General features: G+C 47.7%; 1 protein-coding gene across 7 annotated transcripts in view; it reads left to right on the top strand.

Moving 5' to 3' along the window:
• Nucleotides 1-5,911: 5,911 nt before the first annotated feature.
• YEATS2 (YEATS domain containing 2) overlaps nucleotides 5,912-6,198 on the top strand; it is a 109,011-nt gene continuing 108,724 nt past the window's right edge. For all 7 annotated transcript variants that reach the window (XR_009563745.1, XM_060298363.2, XM_060298361.2 and 4 more), the window contains exon 1: nucleotides 5,912-6,080. The gene's annotated coding sequence lies outside the window, so the exon portion shown is untranslated. The remainder of the gene's footprint in view (nucleotides 6,081-6,198) is intronic.

The raw sequence follows: 6,198 nt of genomic DNA, 5'->3' as shown, positions 1-6,198 counted from the left end.
CATCTTCACTTTCATATGAAACAAATACAGAGAACCCAACCACTTCCAACCATAGAAAGTTTCCTTTCAGGGCAAATACCCATTTCTTTTTTTGCACCAGTGAAAATGTTTTGCATCATCTTCCCCATTCCCCAAGTCTGCATTTGTGGTGACTGCCCAATCCACGCAGAGGAGAAGCACAATGCATGGTTTCTTTGTGGGTTAGGACGGGGTCCAGTAAGATCTTCAAGGGTGGGATATAGTTTTGTCAAAATCCAAAAAGGCCAACCAGACGTTTGGTTTCTTGTTTGGACTTGGTTGTGGACAATCATTTATTTTTAACAACCCGAGCATAATTCCAGGCACTAACTACTTTAACAGTTTGCTTGGCACTGTACGTGTGAGGTTCTCATTTTAGAAGTCTAATTAGTGACTGCATTCTGGTAGGGGAACCTCATGACCACAAGGGCTCCAGGGGTCCCTGTTAATCTTCAGAAGGGTGGTTGGTCTTCCCAGGGTGGAGGCCAGGAGGATACTTCTAGCCTGGGGATCTCTGGGGCAGAGCTTAGCAAAATTGTCCATCTGAGCCAGATTCCCCTCCCACTCTCAGACAGAGCCTGAGCCTCACCACACTTCCCAGGCTTTCCTTGGTTATCTGATTGCTGCTTTCAGTCTGCCCCACCCCTCCCCTCCAGTGGAGCCCTGCAAGAAGCCGGGGGCTGCAGCTCCCAGAGTGAGCCTCCCTTCCAAATACCAGCTCCTTCTCCTGGGTCAGTGCCATCATTCCTAGAACCTTCTTGACTAACCTTAATAATTGTTGCTTTTCCTTTCATTAATACTGTACGTTTAACATTCACCCCCACCTCCCTCCTCTCACACTTTTACTAAGGAAGGGACTGGTGAGCGATCGAAGTCACCCCACCCCCTCTTCCACTTGAGAGACTGTAAGACCCCAAACTGACATAAACAGTATTTTTCCCCCAAGACTTGAAACTAAGTTTAAGCATACTGTCAAAGTCTCCCAAGACCTCAGTCTCAGATCAACCTTATCTAAATAAAACTGTCTGAAATTGAAAAGTTAGTTATTTAATATTATGTTGCCTTCGCTCTGTGTCATTTTCATCTTTTATACTTGGGAATGATAGATCCCAAGTATGTATCAGAAGCGTGACTGTTTCAGAAGCACGGAAACATAGTTATGAGTTTCTCATACATATTTAACCTAAATACTAACCTGTTTTTATCAATTCTATCTGACCAGATAACATACAAACAGAAATTTCACAAATAAATAATTTTAAAATTCTTACCCATGGAAGTTAGATGCCTTTAATATTTTTAATATTCTACTTGGTATAGATAAATAATTCTCCAATATCAGAAAACAGCAGTGCAAATAAAACAATAAATGGCAACCGATGCTCAGACTGGGATGGGGTTTGCCGGGGACAGGAAAACAATAGGAAGTGGTGGGACCATGCCCTGCAGGCAACAGGGCTTTTCTAAATGGGATTGCAGCTTCCCAGCTGCACCCCAGGTGTCTAAGCCCTCAGGCCCTGGTGCCAGATAGCCTGGGTCTGCAACCCAGCTCCACAACTTCTTAGCTCTCTGATAAGTTACTCAACCTTTCTGTGCTTCCGTTTTTTCTTACTTAAAGTATGAACCATAAAAATCAAGTTGTTACTTAGATTAAATTTGTGAAGTGCCTGGAACACTGCCTGGTTCATAGTGTTAGCTAGTATCTAATTATAGCAATGTGGGCCCAGGTTACCACAGCTTGATTTTTCCTTTTTGCTTTTTTTAAATTTTATTTATTTATTTTTGGCTGCGTTGGGTCTGCTGCCGCACGCGGGCTTTCTCTAGTTGCAGCGAGCGGGGGCTACTCTTCGTTGTGGTGTACGAGCTTCTCATTGCGGTGGCTTCTCTGGTTGCAGAGCACGGGCTCTAGGCATGCGGGCTTCAGAAGTTGTGGTGCACGGGCTCTAGAGCGTAGGCTCAGTAGTTGTGGCCCGCAGGCTTAGTTGCTCCGCAGCATGTGGGATCTTCCCAGACCACGGCTCGAACCCGTGTCCCCTGCACTGGCAGGCGGATTCTTAATCACTGTGCCACCAGGGAAGTCCCTTGATTTTTCATAGAAGGGGAAATCCAGGTTATTATGTGATATTTCTCAACATTTGGAATGTTGTCTTGTATAAAGCAAAGTGTGACATTATGGGCTGTGACTGTGCAACCCCTCTGAACTGTGCTGTCTTTTCTCCAATCTCATCAGCTCTCAGAACTACCTGCTGACAAGGGTACATTGACAGTGCTACCCACCAGTTCTCTGAGCCCCAGAATTGTGTGCACAGATGCCTGTTTAATGTCTTCAGGTAGATGTCTTAAACTTAAAATGTCCCAAGAATTCTTGATTCACTTACCACTACCCCCAACATAGAAAATCTGTTCTCCCTTCAGTCTGTCTCCTCTCAGTACATGGCATCACCATCCACCATCTGCGAACTCCAGAAACCACTCCCCCTCGGTTCTTCTCCTAATCTTCCCCTTCCAGGCCCCCCTCCAGTGCAGGAGGCCTGGCCGAGGAGGGGCCTGAAATCCAATCTCCAGCCGTGGGCTCCACTGCAGGGCACCATCTGCTTGAAGGCTGGGGCTGCTTTTTCTCACTTCCCTGGTCTTCTAGCAGTTCATTACCAAGTCTCTCGGTAGCTTCCCTCCATCTCCGCTGCCCACTGTAAGGTACCCTCATTTTTCACCTGGATGATCAAATTGCTTTCCAACTGTGTGGCTGCTTCTTTGTTCACACACCCCTCCAGTCATTCCCCACCCATTTGCTAGGTCGAATATATTACCTTAAAAGGGCAAGTTGAGTACATTACTCCTTTGCTTAAAACACTTCGATGACTTCCTGTTGTTCTTAAGGTAAAGATAAAAATCTTAACACCACCTACCTGCACCATCTTGTTCTTGCCTGACTCAGCCCCAAACCCAGCCACTCTGCTCTTAAGTTACCCTGAACTTCTCTCACTTTGTCTTAGGCTTTATCGTGACCCGACAGCTCCTACTGCTTTCAGTTTCACTTAATATGTTTTCAGGGAGGCTTTTTCTACCTCCGTATTAAATTTGGTCCCCCTGTGCTGTGCTCTCGTAGCACCCTGCCCATTTGCTTCATAGAGCTTATTTCTGTTACTGAAATGTACACACTGTGTGCGTATGTATACAAATCCGTAGCTGTTATTTCTCTTTAAATGATGAAAACTTTCTGGTGGGTTTTCATTCCTGTTGGGGAGTGGGCTAAATTTAAGCTTGCCATACTACTCAGCCATAAAATTTCACTCAGCCATGAAATTTTGCCATTTGCAGCAACATGGATGGACTTGGAGGGCATTATGCTAAGTAAGATAAGTCACACAGAGAAAGGCAAATACTGTATGATATCATTTATATGTGGAATCTTAAAAATACAACAAACTAGTGAATAAAATAAGAAAGAAGCAGACTCACATATATAGAGAACAAACTAGTGGTTACCAGTGGGGAGAGGGAAGGGGGAGAGGCAATATAGGGGCAGGGGGGGAAAAGGGTTATTATGGAATTACATGAAATCACGTGTGTGAAACTTGAAAATCGTAAAGCACTATAGCATTTCAAGAATCTTTCATTCGATTAAAAAAAATACTCTGGAGAAACAAACAAAAACAACTTGCCAGTGAAAGTTATATGGTCTTAAACCATCTCATTTTGGGTAAATATTCAGTCAATTGAAAGTTGTAGTCCTATCAGAACTTACCCCTTCCCACTTTTTTTTTTTTAATCATTTTTTTTTTTTTTTGCGGTACGCGGGCCTCTCACTGTTGTGGCCTCTCCCGTTGTGGAGCACAGGCTCCGGACGCGCAGGCTCAGCGGCCATGGCTCACGGGCCCAGCTGCTCCGCGGCATGTGGGATCTTCCCAGACCAGGGCACGAACCCGTGTCCCCTGCATCGGCAGGCGGACTCTCAACCACTGCGCCATCAGGGAAGCCCCCCTCCCCACTCTTGACTTCCGAAGATGGCCTGTGGGATCAAAGGGAAGCTTCGAGGGAGTGGCCAGACGGGTCTCAGATCTGTGTGCAGAGATGTGAGCCATAGCTTGGGTCCTCACTGGCCTTTGCAGCCATGTGCCTAGTCACACCTGGTCACCAGGGCCCTACTGGCATCAACTGCTGAGGTTGTTGGCTGTCAAGCTCATGATCTGTTGCTTCAGCACCTTGAGAGTCTGACGTCTCACCTTCCCACCCCGACTCCTTCATCCCTGCTCCTCTCACCAGCTGACCTGGGAGCACTTCAGCTCTTGCTGGGGTTTTTAGCTCTGCCCATCCTTGGGGTCTTAGCCACATCATTACCTGCCAATTAGTCCACCATAAAGCCTCTGGTTTAGGATCACCTGGCCCCTGGCACAGTGCCCATTGGCCTGTCCATGGCTCTCACCCATGCTACTTTCTGCTTGCCTGGCAGAAGGCATAAGAGAAGTCTGGGTTTCTGGCACACCATCTGCAAATTGTGGACACCCAGCAGCACTATCTCAGATTCCTCTTTCTCACTAAAGCTACTGTCTGCTCCTAAGCCCTGCTCAACGTGAGACTTCTGCCAGAATTGGGCAGCCTTCCAAGCTGAGCCAGGAGAAGTGGGCTTCTAGCCTCCTCCACACTCAGCTGGATATTTCTAAGCCCCTGCCTCAGGGTTAGACCCCCAAAGTAGGAGAATACAGACATGCCCATGCTGACCACTTACCCTACCTCTTTCTCCATGAAATTTATTTTTATCTCCCTGATTCTCATTCTCTCTTTGGGTTTTAGCTTAAAGCTAAGCGAGTCCTTTCCTGGCCTTTCAGATTAGATTGACGGTAAATTTCACAAGGGCAGAAACTGTTTTGTTCATTTCTGATCCTCAGTATCTAACATAGTGCTGGGCACACAGTGCCAGGACATAGAATAGAAACACACAAAAAATTTGTTGAACAAATATTGTTAATCTGCCTTTACCCTTAATAGACATTAAGGTCAGGAGGCCAACAGTGACATTTTATAAATCCCTCTATTTCCTTATCATGCAGGGCTTTGGAGTAAGTTCCTGGCCCTACTATTCATTTATTCAACAAATACTTCTTGAGTGCATACTATGTGCAATGCACTGGGCTTGCAATTGGAGATATATGAGTAAATCCTTTAAAACATTTTTATTAAACACATCCAAAAAATTGATAACATACGTAAAGTGAAAAACAAATTATAAAGTGAACCCCCTCTAGACCTTGGTAATTCCAATGGTAAATCTTTACGTAGTGAGGAAAACAGATTGGAGGGGGACAGAAATAGATACCTGGAGACCACATGGGAGGCTACAGTGGCCTTGGGCAGAGAGATGATGGGGTCTACTCTAGGGTGGTACAGGGAGAAGGAAAGGGAAGGTTGGGCTCAAGAGATATTTAGGTGGAAAACAGTACTTGATGGATTGTTACTCACTAGTTGTATGACCTAGATAACCTTTCCGAGCCTCAGTTTCTGCATCTGTAAAATAGGTTAGTAATAACTATAGTTATTTGTATCCCTAGCACAGAGCACAAAGCTTGGTACAAGATGACACATACAAAAATCATAGCTACTGTGGTCCTTGCTGTAGAAGCTTCATAAATGCCGGCAGAATGAATATTCTGTCTTTGGGCTGGAACTCGCCATCTTTCTCTAAGGAGGAAAATAATATATGATGGTGCCTTTACCAGAACCGGCGCCCATGCTCCCCAGGTAGCGGGTCAGGGCTGGGCAGTGTGGGCCAGCGCGTCCCGGCCCGGGGTGAGAGTCTAGGACAGCCTCAACCCCGCCCCGGCCCCGCCCACAACCTTGCGAACTCCGCCCCCGGAACCGCGCGCGTCGCCACCGCCCTTGCTGGTGACGTCCGGGCCAGACGGGTCGGGCGGGCTCTGCTGAGCAGTGTGCTTCCGCGGGCTCCGGGGTCGCTGGGGCCTCGTGGCGGGGCGGCTCCGCGGGGCTTGGCCCGCTGCCTCCCCTCCCCCGTACCCTCTTGCGGCGCCCGGCGGGGCCTGCGCTTCAGCCGGAGACCCGGAAAAAGGGTGAGTGTTGGCGGGAGCGGGATGGGACCGCCGGGCGCGCGCTCCGTTCTCCCGGGCATTGTCTGGGCGGGGGCGGCGCGGGCACGTGCGCGCCCTTCCCCCACCCCGCCGGACGCGC

Source organism: Globicephala melas, chromosome 4, assembly GCF_963455315.2.
Source record: "Globicephala melas chromosome 4, mGloMel1.2, whole genome shotgun sequence".
NCBI lineage: Eukaryota > Metazoa > Chordata > Mammalia > Artiodactyla > Delphinidae > Globicephala > Globicephala melas.
This window is presented reverse-complemented; position numbering and strand designations above follow the sequence as displayed.